At 38.3% G+C, this 16,455-nt stretch overlaps 1 long non-coding RNA gene across 1 annotated transcript; it reads left to right on the forward strand.

The window, feature by feature from the left end:
• Positions 1-1,458: 1,458 nt before the first annotated feature.
• On the forward strand, positions 1,459-5,041 carry LOC110899541. Its single transcript, XR_002570339.2, has 3 exons — positions 1,459-1,618; positions 2,788-3,476; positions 3,873-5,041. It is a non-coding gene; the product is annotated as an uncharacterized LOC110899541 (long non-coding RNA).
• The last annotated feature ends 11,414 nt before the right edge of the window (positions 5,042-16,455 follow it).

A 16,455-nucleotide genomic window follows, 5' to 3' on the forward strand; every position in this document is an offset into this window, starting at 1 on the left:
AAGTTCATTGCAACTCCATGATGACATCATCCTAGAATACCTCAAATCCACTGATTTCATGGTTAAAAGTTAAGATCCAAAGGAGAAAATGATGGAGAAGTGTGTGTAGATTATAGAAGTACAAGATTTGAGTTGAAAACTTACAAGAATGGCGAGAAATCGAGAGAAATAAGGCTTTAAGCGAGCTGTCGAGTGAGAGAGCTGTCACATGACAAACGATGTGACAGGAGGGGTATTTATAAGTTGCCAAAAAGGGAAAGGAGGGCAAGGGTCGGATAGGATGCACCTCGATCGGATGACACTCCGATCGGATGGTAATCCAATATCGGATGGCCATCCGATCGAGTGGTTATCCGATCAAGTGGTCACTCGATCGGGTGGCTCCGACGAGTTGCGTTTCGATGTTCCGTTTCGCGTGCTGAACGTTGCGAGGCGTTTGAGCGATTCTCGATTAAGCGATGCGACAGATTAATATTAAATACATAAATACTATATCTAACATACAATCACTATAAATAACTTGCGTTTAACGTTTGCGATTTGATTGCGATTGCGATAGAGTTGCGATTGTGTTTCGATTAATCACCACAAACATCAAGTAAACATGCACAAGTAACACATAAATAACACACACGTAAAACAATATTCAGAATCTATTAATCAAGGCGCGAATGCGATTGCGATGCGATTAGCGATAAAGCGATAAAACATGTTATAAACGTCGATTAAATCTCGATTATTAATAGATACTCCACATAATACAACAAAAGATAAAAAATAAAAAGATTCGATTACAAGTCAAAGAAGTCAAATCGGTAATTAAGCAAGGAGTGACAGATTGCAATTAGCAATCTTTTCTTCCTCTGACTTCAATCTTGACTTTCACTTTGACTTTCGTAACACGGGGTGTTACAGCCTCCCCTTCATAAGGGAATTTCGTCCCGAAATTACGCTGAAGCCGTAACGAACAACTGCGGGTACTTCGCCTTCAGGTCACTTTCGAGCTCCCAGGTGAACTTTGCGCCTCGTTTGCCTTCCCAGCGAACCTTCACAACAGGAATGCGTGAGTGCATGAGTGTAACACCTCGAAAACGGGTTTGATAGCCAAACCACGTTAATATTAATGAACGGGTGAAATATCGTTAGTGGTAAAATTTAACCCGGTGAATGTTAGGATTTAAATAAATAATCCTAAATAATAATTAAAAAGAAGAATAAACGCTTAGAGAAAACAAAGTTTGTAAGAAGCCCTGGTTAATGGGACTTAAAATAAAACGGGTTATAATTTCCCCGAACCCACTAAGTTAACCAGGAATTTTTAACCTAGTTAGTAAAAGAGATAATGTTGGAATTAAGTAGGTTGTGACCTACTTCATAATTAACTAACAAAAAAAATAGAGGGACTAAAAGTGGCAAATTTGAAAGTGAGTTATTTAAAATAACTTAGACACCAAAAACACACACATAAGTGTGTTTCTGGTCGACATTTTCACCAGACAAGAAAAGATTCTTCTCTTGAACCCTAAATTACAAAGAAATGCTCAAATCGAAGGGGAAATCAAGCTAAAAATTGGGGATTTTATTAAATTCGTGATCACCAAGTCATGAGGATCACAAGGTATGTCTAATTTTGATATTTGGTGATGATTATGATTTGTCATGAACACTTATAAATCAAAATTCTGTGATGGATGTCATATGTATAAGGGATATAGGGTTGAATCCATGCCTAGGGAAAACCCTAGTTGAAAGTTTGATGATTTAGTATAGAAAACTAGGAATTTGATGATTGCCCATATATGAGCTAAGTGGGTTTTTAACTAAATAGTAAAAATGATGATATGCATGTGCTTAGAATTATCATATTTGATAGTTGGAACAAAATACTTGAACAATTTATAAGATTGAGTGAATACATGATTAGAATTGAAATTTGATGTTAGTACTTGTTAATTATGCTAGAATTTAAGGATTTAGAACACTTAAATGGGCTGGAGAAATTTGATGTTTCGTGTTGCACACAAGGTGCTTGATGAAATGCTTGAACAAGAAAATATAACAAAGCTGATTGGGATTAAAAATTATTGGGCTGCAGTTTTTAAAAAATCATATAAAATCACTGGAACGACCTGTGAGGTTGAGCCTTATATGCTCAGAAAGCTATTGAAACATACTACGTTTTATGTTTGAACATGTTTGTTAAATTTTGATGTTAAACGGGTCAAAACAGTGTTCGAAGTTGGCTGAACTGTTTTGACAGCAAGCTGATTGGAACCATTTTGACTTCCGAGCTGATTTTGCAAAAATCATAATTAAGTCTAGGAAGCTCGGATTGAGCTAATTCTTTTTGGGATGGAAATATATTTTAGTATTCTTCATTTCATCTTTGATCACGAAGGGCTAAATAAGACTGTAAAGTGGTCAAAAGAGTCGATTCAGCAGCTACATTGTAAAGTTGCTGCACATTTTATTGATAAACTTAATCCAAGGAAAGTTGTATTTTGTTCATACTTTGGCTTGTTTATAAAACAATCGTTTCATGAATATTAAGCATGTTATTTTGCTTATTGCAAGTATTTAAAATACCTACAAATAAGCTTGTCAACGAAGTTGTGAAAATGAGAAAAAGAATGATTAAAGCATATAATACATATGGGTAGTTTGACTATTAAGAAAGTAAAGCTGACCTATGATTTAGTTAAGTAAATTATATGCAAGAAACCCCATAGGAAATGGTAGCCATAATATGAAATGACTAAACTAACCATTTTATGGGTAATATGATAGTTTGACTCTTGACGAGCTAGGTGAAGCTTGGAGGAGATGATCAAACGGGATAAAGACACAAGTAAGATTTGCTTGGATGAAAGGTAAGTAAAGCTTACACCTATTTTTTTAGCATACGTATTTATTCTATAGGTGATAAATACAACAATAGATCATGTTCGAATTATGGGTTCCGACACGAAACGAAATGGGTTGGAACGAATAAAAATGTTTAAAATCATGATTAATGGTGAAAGAGGTAAAATGGTAATTTAGTCATAAATCGACTAAGAATTTATGAGTTTTCTTAAAGTTACCTCATAGCTTAACTAATAATGGAAAAAGGGGTAAAATGGTAATTTAGTCACGTGATGACTTATTGTAATCGAGATTAAAAGGATATCCACGGCGTAAGCCGAACTGGGTCAAATATGTAAGAAAAAAAGGAAATTTTTGTGGTAAAATCCGTAATGGGTCGGATGCGTGATTGAGTAATTAGAAACCATGATTTGTAATAAATATAATTGTTTGGTCGTATAGACCAAATGGGTCAAATGATGGTGATAACATCATATGACCATATCGACTAATGTTGGTTGTTAAGTCATATGTTTACAGGAACGAATAGCAATTTGGATAATTGTGTCGTCATAGAATATTGAATTAATAATAGCAAGGGATAAACGGGTCTATACGTTGACTCGAGCCAGGTACGCTTATATATAGATTTATAGTTAAAAGTGTTTAACTTCCCTTAACGGGTCAAAATGAGTAGATAGGTAAAACGGGTTAAGAATTCATAAGAAACCCGTAATTTGAACCTTGCATATTAATAAATTGATATAACGTGATATGCATGATATTTTGAAAAGGTAATAAACAAGTTTGTTTGATAAATCACGAACGGGTCAAAAAGTGTCATAATTGAATTTCAAGCCGAGAGCTTGAAAGTTAAAATTTTGTGAATTTAGATGTCGGGTTTTCACTCCGTAAGATGGAGAATTAAATTACGAACGCATAGGAAAAAGAATCGCGAAGAACGGACTTGTAGAATGAAAGTTATGCCAATTTAAAGTTCGAAATTTGTTAAAATTGGAGCTGGACAGAAAATGCAGGTTCAGATATAAACATGCTGGAAACTGGTCTCCCCCGCGGCACGCGAAGGGGAAATAAGGTCCGGGCGCGACACGCGATAGGCGTCGCGGCACACGACACATCTACTTGAGTCTCTTGCGACCCGCGAGAGACATAAAGGCTGGAAAAATTATTTTTGGTTAATTGCTTGTTGCGTAGAACTTGTTTAAACTTATATTTAAGTTATCAAAACTACCTTTTAGGTTGGTTTTGATCATAGGTGAATATCGAAAGTACCCGGATGAAGATCAAGCGATGAGAAAGAACCGAACACATGAAGAAGAAGCTTCCACACGTTGTTTCGTCGAAATTTTTTAAACGACAAACTAAACTACATTATGTTGTTCTAAATTTTAAATTGTAAAAGTTTTAATAAACCCGTGCTTTGTAATGTATATGTGCTCTTAATCACATGTTTATTATCGTAAATTATACGAAAATCGTTAAATAATATTAAGGGTGTTACAAGTTGGTAATCAGAGCTCATGGTTAAAGAGTAAAGTGTGTTCGGTTCGAAGCTTGATCGCAAATCCGGTAAGTACATTTATGTTAATGGTTTAGTATGATTAAAGTGTTGCGAACAACACATAGGGTTATCGTGTAATACTGGTTACCCCAATGAAAATGATGGTATAGTTAACGAAATCACGTGCATTGACACGTATAGTAAAAAGCCTTGTATAACAATACGGGTGTTTATTAATGTCGAAATTACTAACTCTTGTAAATATTTAGTTGAAGGATACTCGCATCTGAAGATGGCGAGAGTGTAACAAGTGACGGACATGACAGAGGAACGGTCCGAAGTACGACAAGTAGAGTATGCTCATCAAGGACCTAAATCGCGTGATGACCGCGAACAAGGTTAATGACATGGAAAGCCCATTAGGGCAAGCATTACTAGGCGCACACTTTTAAATTAAATCGCACAAATAGTAATATGCAACAAACATGTAGAGAATGACGGTTGCATACGTAGGATAAAACTTGGGAAACCTGAATAGGATATCTATTCAGGATGATGTTTCTAAGTGAAAACAAATAGAAACATGTGTTATTCACCATTGTGAATAACAAGACAATAATAGAAATAGTTTATGTGAAAACTTGGACGGGAATAAATATCCAAGTGAATTATTCTCAATATAATACTATTGAAAAAAGTAGCGATCACATTAACGAATTTGATGATATAATAGCTAGGTAAAAAGGAAAACATTTTATATGTTCAAAGAATAAAACGGGTAAAACTAATAATTGATAAATAACAATTAAATAAAGTTTTACCAACTGAAACCAAAGATATGGAAATAAACAGAGACGTTACTTACATAGGGTGTAATGTGAAAATTATAAAAAGGTCATGTGTGTCATGTGTTTATCGCTTACTCTGGCCAAGTAAGTAGTGAACACATGATGTCATGAACTTTTTATGATGGACACATTTACGTCCGATGTAGTAAGGACGGGGTGAATGGGACGAATTAAAAAAAAGGTACCCAAATGAATCAAACAAGTAAGATGTTTGATAGTAAACGTAAACGCAAGTCGGAGGACGGAAGCGTATTACGTTAGGACAACGAGCCGAGAGAAGGGACAAAGATCAAGGTAAATGAAAATACAAACCGACTGATAGGAATGCTAAGGTATAGGGATAAAAGTTTGACTGTCACAAGTGATGAAATTCACACGGACAAGTCAAAAGAATTAAATAAAGAATAAAGGACGTGATTGAATAAAAGCGATGGATTTCGCTAAGACGACTAAATAAGTTAAAACGAAGTCTAAAATCATATTAGAATGATTACTTTGAAAATGACTTCGGTAAAGATACCCGATAGATGAGTATGATTTTAAGAATATGCGTAAACCAAGAGACGAGAACGCATATTAGAAAGTCAAAAGACTCGGATTATGGGTCATGACTAAAAGACGATAAGATTTTGCAAACAGAAATTTTTGATAATTATGTTCAACTATTTTAAAGTGAACGGGTCGAACAAAGAACGAAGTTTGACGTTCATAAGTGACGAAGTTTCACTCAAACAAGTCAAACGAGATTAATAAAGAATAACGCTTGAAAATAAAAGTAAGCGCAAGCTGAATAATGAAAGCGCGAAATATTAATGAACCTATGTGATAGGTCGTAAAAGAGTATAGAAAGGAAAACGCAAACCAGTGAAACTGGAGTGTTAAAAACATTAAGATAAAGAACCCGGGTAACGATTCGAAAGGAAATAGAGGTGTAAACTGAATAACGATAAGAGTAGGACAAACCGACGTGTAAATGACGAAAGAAGTCATAGAGTCGAAAGAATAATTCGAAAGAAAACAAATGTAGCCTTAGACTACGGTCAAGGTCAAATGAAATACAAAAGCGAAAATAAATGATTCTAAACATAAAAAAGGGTACCTTGACACCCTAAATATATATATACAGTTGAATAAAGATACGAATAAAAGAGGATCTACGGGATCATCATAACCTATGGGATTATAAGTAGTGTTAAAGTCTAACGGGACCAAAAAGACCTTCGGGTCACAAATAGAAAGAAACGAATTGTAGGGGTCTCACCTTAAAAGGGTAAAAAGGTGAAAATATAAATAAATAGCCTACGAGGCTAAGTGAAAGAACCTATGGGTCATATGGGTTAAGCGTGGGAATTGGTTATAATTCCCCGCATTAAATAATAACGGAAAGGAATAGATCCTCGGAAGTAGCATTCCTAGAAATGAGAGAAAGATGTAAGACAAAAAGGAAATATAAACTAAAAAAAATTAGTTTTTAGCCAAAAGCAACGTTTTAACAAACATAAGTAGTATGAGGGGAATTAGAAAATCTTAAACACATAAGGCCAGAAATGGCAAAATAGTATACTCGGATGCCGGGTATGAAGTGACGGCGACTAATTAGACTAGCCGATAAAGCTATTCAAAGTTAGAAAAATGTCATGACAAATACAAAGCGCTTGTTAACATAAGACAAGCGCGGGATAAACATGTTAACAGACTGATGAGACTAAGTGGTCAAGTGACAACTCGGTCAATAAGGATAATGGATATAAGCTAAAAAAAATAACGGCCCGCGAGACCTTACACATGAAAGACGTACGCGTCAATATAAATGAAAACGTTAGACTGAAAAGAACGAATGAATGTCTTGAAAACGAAACTAAGTTCGTATAGTCTAAATTAAAAGAAATACGTAAATAAGGTTTCGGGGACGAAACCTCTTTAAGGGGGGTAGACTTGTAACACCCCGAAAACGGGTTTGATAGCCAAACCACGTTAATATTAATGAACGGGTGAAATACCGTTAGTGGTAAAATTTAACCCGGTGAATGTTAGGATTTAAATAAATAATCCTAAATAATAATTAAAAAGAAGAATAAACGCTTAGAGAAAACAAAGTTTGTAAGAAGCCCTGGTTAATGGAACTTAAAATAAAACGGGTTATAATTTCCCCGAACCCACTAAGTTAACCAGGAAATTTTAACCTAGTTAGTAAAAGAGATAATGTTGGAATTAAGTAGGTTGTGACCTACTTCATAATTAACTAACAAAAAAAATAGAGGGACTAAAAGTGGCAAATTCGAAAGTGAGTTATTTAAAATAACTTAGACACCAAAAACACACACATAAGTGTGTTTCTGGTCGACATTTTCACCAGACAAGAAAAGGTTCTTCTCTTGAACCCTAAATTACAAAGAAATGCTCAAATCGAAGGGGAAATCAAGCTAAAAATTGGGGATTTTATTAAATTCGTGATCACCAAGTCATGAGGATCACAAGGTATGTCTAATTTTGATATTTGGTGATGATTATGATTTGTCATGAACACTTATAAATCGAAATTCTGTGATGAATGTCATATGTATGAGTGATATAGGGTTGAATCCATGCCTAGGAACAAACCCTAGTTGAAAGTTTGATGATTTAGTATAGAAAACTAAGAATTTGATGATTACCCATATATGAGCTAAGTGGGTTTTTAACTAAATAGTAAAAATGATGATATGCATGTGCTTAGAATTATCATATTTGATAGTTGGAACAAAATACTTGAACAATTTGTAAGATTGAGTGAATACATGATTAGAATTGAAGTTTGATGTTAGTACTTGTTAATTATGCTAGAATTTAAGGATTTAGAACACTTAAATGGGCTGGAGAAATTTGATGTTTCGTGTTGCAAACAAGGTGCTTGATGAAATGCTTGAACAAGAAAATATAACCAAGCTGATTGGGATTAAAAATTATTGGGCTGTAGTTTTTAAAAAATCATATAAAATCACTGGAACGACCTGTGAGGTTGAGCCTTATATGCTCAGAAAGCTATTGAAACATACTACGTTTTATGTTTGAACATGTTTGTTAAATTCTGATGTTAAACGGGTCAAAACAGTGTCCGAAGTCGGCTGAACTGTTTTGACAGCAAGCTGATTGGAACCATTTTGACTTCTGAGCTGATTTTGCAAAAATCATAATTAATTCTAGGAAGCTCGGATTGAGCTGATTCTTTTTTGGATGGAAAGATATTTTAGTATTCTTCATTTCATCTTTGATCACGAAGGGCTAAATAAGACCGTAAAGTGGTCAAAAGAGTCGATTCAGCAGCTACATTGTAAAGTTGCTGCACATTTTATTGATAAACTTAATCCAAGGAAAGTTGTATTTTGTTCATACTTTGGCTTGTTTATAAAACAATCGTTTCATGAATATTAAGCATGTTATTTTGCTTATTGCAAGTATTTAAAATACCTACAAATAAGCTTGTCAACGAAGTTGTGAAAATGAGAAAAAGAATGATTAAAGCATATAATACATATGGGTAGGTTGACTATTAAGAAAGTAAAGCTGATCTATGATTTAGTTAAGTAAATTATATGCAAGAAACCCCATAGGAAATGGTAGCCATAATATGAAATGACTAAACTAACCATTTTATGGGTAATATGATAGTTTGACTCTTGACGAGCTAGGTGAAGCTTGGAGGAGATGATCAAACGAGATAAAGACACAAGTAAGACTTGCTTGGATGAAAGGTAAGTAAAGCTTACACCTATTTTTTTAGCATACGTATTTATTCTATAGGTGATAAATACAACAATAGATCATGTTCGAATTATGGGTTCCGACACGAAATGAAATGGGTCGGAACGAATAAAAATGTTTAAAATCATGATTAATGGTGAAAGAGGTAAAATGGTAATTTAGTCATAAATCGACTAAGAATTTATGAGTTTTCTTAAAGTTACCTCATAGCTTAACTAATAATGGAAAAAGGGGTAAAATGGTAATTTAGTCACGTGATGACTTATTGTAATCGAGATTAAAAGGATACCCACGGCGTAAGCCGAACTGGGTCAAATATGTAAGAAAAAAAGGAAATTTTTGTGGTAAAATCCGTAATGGGTCGGATGCGTGATTGAGTAATTAGAAACCATGATTTGTAATAAATATAATTGTTTGGTCGTATAGACCAAATGGGTCAAATGATGGTGATAACATCATATGACCATATCGACTAATGTTGGTTGTTAAGTCATATGTTTACAGGAACGAATAGCAATTTGGATAATTGCGTCGTCATAGAATATTGAATTAATAATAGCAAGGTATAAACGGGTCTATACGTTGACTCGAGCCAGGTACGCTTATATATAGATTTATAGTTAAAAGTGTTTAACTTCCCTTAACGGGTCAAAATGAGTAGATAGGTAAAACGGGTTAAGAATTCATAAGAAACCTGTAATTTGAACCTTGCATATTAATAAATTAATATAACGTGATATGCATGATATTTTGAAAAGGTAATAAACAAGTTTGTTTGATAAATCACGAACGGGTCAAAAAGTGTCATAATTGATTTTCAAGCCGAGAGCTTAAAAGTTAAAATTTTGTGAATTTAGATGTCGGGAGTGAAGATGGAAAATTAAATTACGAACGCGTAGGAAAAAGAATCGCGAAGAACGGACTTGTAGAATGAAAGTTATGTCAATTTAAAGTTCAAAATTTATTAAAATTTGAGCTGGAAAGAAAATGCAGGTTCATATATAAACATGCTGGAAACTGGTCTCCCCCGCGGCACGCGAAGGGGAAATAAGGTCCGGGCGCGCCACGCGATAGGCGTCGTGGCACGCGACACATCTAGTTGAGTCTCTCGCGACACGCGAGGGACATAAAGGCTGGAAAAATTATTTTTGGTTAATTGTTTGATGCGTAGAACTTGTTTAAACTTATATTTAAGTTATCAAAACTAACTTTTAGGTTGGTTTTGATCATAGGTGAATATCGAAAGTACCCGGACGAAGATCAAGCAACGAGAAAGAACCGAACACATGAAGAAGAAGCTTCTGCACGTTGTTTCGTCGAAATTTTTTAAACGACAAACTAAACTACATTATGTTGTTCTAAACTTTAAATTGTAAAAGTTTTAATAAACCTGTACTTGTTAATGTATATGTGCTCTTAATCACATGTTTATTATCGTAAATTATACGAAAATCGTTAAATAATATTAAGGGTGTTACAATGAGCTTCTTGGTCTCTCGATCCATGATCTCGACAGGCTTCTCCACGAAGTGTAATTTTTCGTCCACTTGTAGATCCTGCTCGGCTAGGCACTTTCTGAGGTTCGATACATGGAAAGTCGGGTGGACGTTGCTAAGTTCCTCCGGTAGTTCGAGTCTGTAGGCCACTTTTCCGATCCTTTCCAAAATTTTAAAGGGTCTAACATATCGCAGCGCGAGCTTTCCTTTCTTTCCGAATCTGATCACACCCTTCCAAGGTGATACCTTTAGGAGTACGTGATCGCCAACGTCAAATTCAAGGGGCTTGCTTCTTCTAACGGCGTAATTTTTCTGATGGCTTCAAGCTTTCAACATATTGTCTCGAATTTGGAGGATCTTGTCAGTCGTTTCTTGCAGTAGCTCAGGACCGGTTAGTTGCGCATCTCCGATCTCATGCCACATAATCGGCGATCGACATTTTCTTCCGTATAATGCCTCAAATGGTGCCATTTGTATGCTAGAATGATAACTGTTATTGTACGAGAATTCGACTAAAGGTAAGTGAGCGTCCCAATTACCACCAAAATCTATGACACACGAGCGAAGCATGTCTTCAAGAGTACGAATCGTTCTTTCAGTCTGACCGTCGGTCTGGGGATGGAAAGTGGTACTTAGATTAAGTGTAGTACCGAGAGCAGTTTGAAACGTTTCCCAAAGACGCGAGGTAAACCAACCATCGCGGTCAGAGGTGATGTCACGAAGTGTACCGTGTCGACAGATAATTTCGTCGTTGTAGATTCGGGCTAATTTTTCTACCTTGAAGTCTTCTCGTATCGGTAGGAAATGAGCAGATTTAGTCAAGCGGTCAACGATAACCCAGATGCTATGGTGACCTGAAGTCGTATGCGGGAGTTTCGTGATAAAGTCCATGGCTATGCTTTCCCATTTCCACATCGGGATCTCGGGTTGCACAAGCAAGCCAGAGGGTCTTTGTTGTTTGGCCTTGACTTTCGAGCAAGTCAGGCATTTCGAAACATAGATTGCGATATCCTTCTTCATTCCAGGCCACCAATACCGTTGACGAAGGTCGTGGTACATTTTGTCGGCACCAGGATGAATAGAATATCGCGACTTGTGGGCTTCATCCAACAGGATTTGTCGCAAGTTAGTGCATTTGGGAATCCAAATTCGGTCCAAATAATGGAATATCCCATTCGATTTATTCACTAACTGCTCGCCGTTTTGGTAAATTCTATCCATCTTCAAAGTGCGTTCGGTAAAAGAAGCATGCTGAGTGTCACGGGTGAGGGTTTCGAGATGATGCTGGGTGTGAACATTACGAATGCTATGCAAATAGCTTCGTCTGCTGAGGGCGTCAGCAACGACATTTTCTTTGCCAGGATGATAACGGATCTCACAGTCATAATCGTTGAGAAGTTCTACCCATCGGCGTTGGCGCATATTTAGTTCTTTTTTGCTGAAGATGTGTTGTTGGCTCCTATGGTCAGTGAAGACCGTACACTTGGTACCATAAAGGTAGTGTCGCCAAATTTTCAACGCAAAAATAACTACGCCTAGCTCGAGGTCGTGGGTTGTATAGTTCTTCTCGTGGATCTTGAGCTGACAAGATGCGTAAGCGATGACCTTGTCCCATTGCATGAGAACACAACTAAGTCCAAGGTTCGAGGCATCACAATAGACAATGAAGTCATCGTTTCCGTCAGGTAAAGCGAGAACGGGAGCATTGCAGAGCATATGCTTGAGGGTTTGAAAGGCAGTCTCTTGTTCGGTTCCCCAAACAAAAGGCTTGTCTTTATGCGTTAAGGAAGTAAGCGGGACAGCGATTTCCGAGAAGTCAGCGATGAATCAACGGTAATAGCCCGCCAATCCGAGGAACGAACGAAGATCGGATGGTGATTTTGGAGTAACCCAACTCTTAACAGCTTTGATCTTCGCGGGGTCGACGTGAATACCTTGACTATTGACGATGTGACCAAGGAATTGAACCTCCTCTAGCCAGAATTCACACTTGGAGAACTTGGCATAGAGTCGATTCCCCTGGAGTAGCTCGAGCACCAAACGTAGATGTTGCGCGTGTTCAGTTTTCGACTTCGAATAGGTAAGGATATCATCGATGAACACGATGACGAAGCGGTCAAGAAATGGTTTGCACACACGGTTCATCAAATCCATGAAAACTGCGGGTGCGTTAGTTAGACCAAAGGGCATTACGACGAATTCATAATGACCATAGCGGGTTCGGAAAGCGGTCTTCGGAATATATTCCTCCTGAATATGTAACTAGTGATAACCTGAGTGTAAATCGATCTTCGAAAAACATGAAGCGCCTTGCAATTGATCAAACAAATCATCGATTCGAGGCAGGGGATAGCGATTCTTGATTATCAGCTTGTTCAACTCCCTATAGTCGATGCACATCCGGAACGACCCATCCTTCTTTTTGACGAAAAGGACTGGTGTGCCCCAAGGAGAGGTGCTAGGGCGAATGAAGCCTTTGGCAAGTAGTTCCTGGAATTGACTCGAGAGTCCGCGCATTTCGGACGGAGTGAGGCGATAAGGAGATTTAGCAATAGGATTTGCTCCAGGAATGAGGTCGATACGAAAATCAATGTCACGGCTCGGGGGTAAACCAGGTAGATCATCAGGAAAAACGTTTGGAAACTCGCAAACAACAGGGACATCCTTCACTAACGTCTTCTCTTTCTTTTCCTCCTCCGCTACTACAATGTTTGCCAAGAAAGCTCTGTATTCCTTGCGGAGATACTTGCTCGCTTGGATACATGACATGAGTTTGAGACCTTTCGAAGGAGTTTCACCATAAACGCACAATAGATCACCATTAGCAAGCGAGAAGCGAATCATCTTATCGAAACAAACAACTTCAGCACGATTCTCACGAAGAAAATCCATGCCTACTATGATGTCAAAACTACCAAGCTGCATCGGAATAAGGTCGATAGGAAAGACGTGATTGTTGAGTTCGAGAGTACAATCACGAAGAACAGAATTGACAGCGACGGTTCTTCCGTTGGCAATTTCAACATCGAATGACGAGGGGAGATGGGCGCGCTTACGATTAAGGAGCTTTTTGAATTCTAGTGACACAAAACAGTTATCGGCTCCATTATCAAATAAACACGAAGCATATATACCATTCACAAGGAACGTACCATTAACCACGTTGTTATCGGCTTGAGCTTGACGGACATTGATATTGGAAGTACGTCCGCGGGCTGCTGGCTGCTGCTGCTGTTGTGGCTCTTGTTTCACCACTCGATTCGGGCACATGTTTGCGAGGTGGTCGGGATCACCACACGCAAAGCAAGCTCTAGCGTGGATCGTGGGTGCAGGTGCCGCTTGTTGGCCTTGAGGGGCGTGAAGTAGAGCTTGTTAAGCAGGAGCTGGAGCATGACGTGGACCTGTACGGAAGTTGGCGGTGAAATGGTCATACATGTTGCAATGCACACAATATCTACAAGCGATTCCCACTGGGTAGTGATAAGTACAAGTAGGGCAAGCCGGGTGAGAACCAGTGTACGCACGCTTGGCCGGCGGTGCATGGGTAACCGGTGCCGCTACTTGGCGGTGTTGAGGCTGTGGTGGGGCAGAAACTGATTGGAGCAGAGCGGCAGCGGCGACAGCGCAATTCTTGCTACTGTTGTTGTTGTTCTTCCTCTTGCGACGAGAGGACTTTGAAGACTGTGGAGCGGCGGCGGTTTCAGCGGTTGAAGCAGCGGTGACTTGGTGCAGATTCTTGGAGGCTTTATCCCAGTAACCAATCTTGACTCGCTTGTCGTTTATCTCAGTAGCGAGTAAGAAGGTTTCCTCAATGGTTGACGTCTTCTCAGCTTGAACAAAATCAGCCACGCAATCCGGGAGATTACGAGTATACATCGAGTAGCATAACATGAGAGAGCAACATTGCATACGATTATCCACAAGTAGCAGCGATTTGTTAGCGTGGTGTCATGGGTGTTGCGTGTGTTTAGCAGAAGCAAAAGTGTTGGATCGAAACCAATAGTACCTCAAATCGCTAACAAATAAACACATAAAACATATAAATTTCACATAAAAACGACGAATATCAGAGTCAGCAGTTGCGGGCTCAGAATTGAAACACATAAAATCAGCGATTGCGAGCTTGAAATCGAAAGTAGATTGTCTAAGGTTTGATAGACGTCGACTACCCAAAGTGATTCGACTATTCACAAGGACTTTTGGTACACACTTTTGGCTTTCGGGACTGTGCTCTCGCCTTGATTTGGGCGAACGGCACGCATCCTTCCAGTTACAGTGTGACTTCAAGTCGTTGGAGTCTGTCGAGACTTTGGTGAGAGTGTTGTAAAACCAAAATAGAGGACGGAACAAGTCGTCAAGGTTCGGGTATCACCCCTGACTTAACAACTCCTTACCTGTTTTGATAAAATAGCGAGGAAAATTTGCGTCGAAGTGCGGATTTCACTCCTGATTCAATGCAAGTTCTCTTGTTTATGGATAAAAAAATGCGGGTCGAACAAGCGATTCGGTCGAGAGTTTGCGGTTTTCACACCTAATCTCGACCTAATTACTTGTCCATTTATGAAAATAGTGCAGTGATAGTGTTCAGTGAGTGCGAGCGAGAATAGCAAGTAAGCTCGTGCGGAGCCCCTACTGGGTTCGCACAAGTCGGTTTGTTGGTACTTAGACTACAGACTAGGTCGTTTCTAAGACATCGACCCGGACTAGGTCGAGTCTTGCCTAATTCCCTATAGCTATGGATTTGATACCAATCTGTCACACCCCAACCGATGGGGGAAACATCAGGGCGCGGCACTGAGCGAAACAGATTGTCAAGAGAAATTCCATAACAACTTAATTACCAGATAGTTAATATTATGTCCCATACCATAACCTATCAAGAAATTAAATTATTACAGACATAGATATCCTCAAAACAAAACATGTTCCGACAACTCAGATTTAAATAAATAAATTGTGTTTGTTTCTAGACTCTCCTACTCGGTTCCATGAAAGCAAGCAACATCCTAGCATCTCAAACACTTGTCACATACGTTAAAATAAAGGTCAGTACACATAGTGTAAAGGTGAGCATACAAGTTTAATAGTATAATAGAGTTCGAAATCGTTGACGCATAACCAGCATGTAACATGTACAAAGTGAAGGCAAGTAGGTTATCGACAGAGAAATATGCACAGACGTGACTGCAAGTTGTAGAATGCGCAACACATATCCCCACTAGGACACGTGAAGTAAAGCCCTTAACAACCCCTGTCCACGACAGGTGCTGAGTCCAAACTATAGTACTATCATTGCTAAGGTGTCAGGCAACAATCACTGTGTTAACATAAGATACAAGCATTCATCGAATAACACGTAGCATGCAATAACGGTTGGCATATAAATAGTGTTTGCGTTGTGTATCGATTGTGATTTAGAATAAGTAACGTATGTAACACCCAAAAGTGCGTAAAACAATAAGGGTTCGAATATACTCAAAGGTAGCGTTTAAGTTAATAAACACTGTCTTGGATTGAAGGGAGTGCTGAGAGGTTAGCCTGAACAGTTAACGATAGCATAAGCGATGAACGACGCGTTAAACGGTGAAAAGTGTCAAAGTGTCGAATGGTAATCCGATCGGATGGCCAGTCATTCGGATGTCAATCCGTTCTGTTGGTCATCCGATAGGATGGCCATTCGATTGGATTGTCATTCGCTTGGTAAGGATGTGTTTGTGTATGATGGCTTTGAAGTTTTTATTGTAGCATTTTGAAAACAGAGAAGTATCACTACCTTTCGGGTCGTCGATCGAACGGTCATTCGATCGGATAACGAACCGACTGGCAGGACACTTAGTGAGAACAAGTTCACGGCAGGATTGTCACTCGATTGGATAGCAATCCGATCGGATAACATTCCGTTAGTAACTGATGTTCTTGGAAAATTATGAAAATGATTAAGTGTTGAAGTCCAATGTCCACCAATTGGGTGGTCGTTCGATCGGATGGCAACCCGATCAGACGG

Source organism: Helianthus annuus, chromosome 13, assembly GCF_002127325.2.
Source record: "Helianthus annuus cultivar XRQ/B chromosome 13, HanXRQr2.0-SUNRISE, whole genome shotgun sequence".
NCBI lineage: Eukaryota > Viridiplantae > Streptophyta > Magnoliopsida > Asterales > Asteraceae > Helianthus > Helianthus annuus.